This window comes from Vombatus ursinus, unplaced genomic scaffold, assembly GCF_900497805.2.
Source record: "Vombatus ursinus unplaced genomic scaffold, bare-nosed wombat genome assembly UNPS02014959.1, whole genome shotgun sequence".
NCBI classification, from domain to species: domain Eukaryota; kingdom Metazoa; phylum Chordata; class Mammalia; order Diprotodontia; family Vombatidae; genus Vombatus; species Vombatus ursinus.
In genome coordinates this window covers 15,321,573-15,322,613 of record NW_020954737.1, presented here as the reverse complement: position 1 = coordinate 15,322,613, position 1,041 = coordinate 15,321,573, and positions in this window count along the sequence as shown.

Sequence of the window (1,041 nt, the reverse complement as noted above, 5' to 3'; positions counted from 1 at the left end):
GTGTGTGTGTGTGTGTGTGTGTGTATGTGTGTGGGTGTGTTCATACATACATACATTCATAGTTTCTAGTTTGGTGAACTTCTTGCTTCAGTTAATCTGAAGTTTGGGTGACCTTTCTCTTTTTTATTCAAACTTTCCCCTCACATTCAGTATTCTTCATTTTCCAGCTTTATATAATACTCAGTGTTCCAGCCAAACAAATACAATAGTGTTATATGAAGGAAAGGGAGCTGAAGTTGGAGTCAAAGGATCTGAGTTTGAATCTCAGCTCTGCCATTCCTTCCCTATGTGACCTGGGTCAAATCACTTAGTCTCTCTGGGCCACAGTTCTCCCATCTACAAAATGAGAGTTAGACTAGAAAATCTGTAAGGTCTCTTCCAGATCTAAATCTATAATTCTATGACTCCATATTATTTATCTCTTAAATAGTCCTATTCTTTCCCACCTCTATGCCTTTGCTCGTGGTTTTCCCTATGTCTATAGTATCTTCTTGTCCCCAGTTAGTCTATTTATTTATATTTTATATTCTCACTTTGTTTCATCCAGGCTAGTCCAGTGCTGTAACAGGTGGAGTAAAATACGCTTGATACATTTGTGTTAGGGGACCAGATTTGGGCTTTCCATTACAGACAGGGCTGCTCTTGGGAAGTCATACAACTTTGTAACCAATGTGACTTTAACGTGATTAATTGTGTAGTCATTGAAATAGCCTGATTGGAATAGTTTATGCCCCACAAGGGCTATGAGAACATTATTCTATCAAAATTATTTCAGATTTTTTTCAGACGTATTTTTTCAAATGTAGGTCCTCTCACTTATGAATATGCAACTCTTAGAATTTATTTTGATGTTCTGGGAACAAGGACTTATTTCCTACTTGACAGTACCCCTTCTTGTAGAACATTCTCAAAAAGCTCCATTCCTCTCTAATGTCTCCTCTCCCCTTCTACTCCCCTCCCCTTCACCTCCCGCCATCAAAGTGTATTTTACAATCCAGAAAACATCTCTTCCCCTCTGCTATGGCAGGAGTCCTTTGCAAA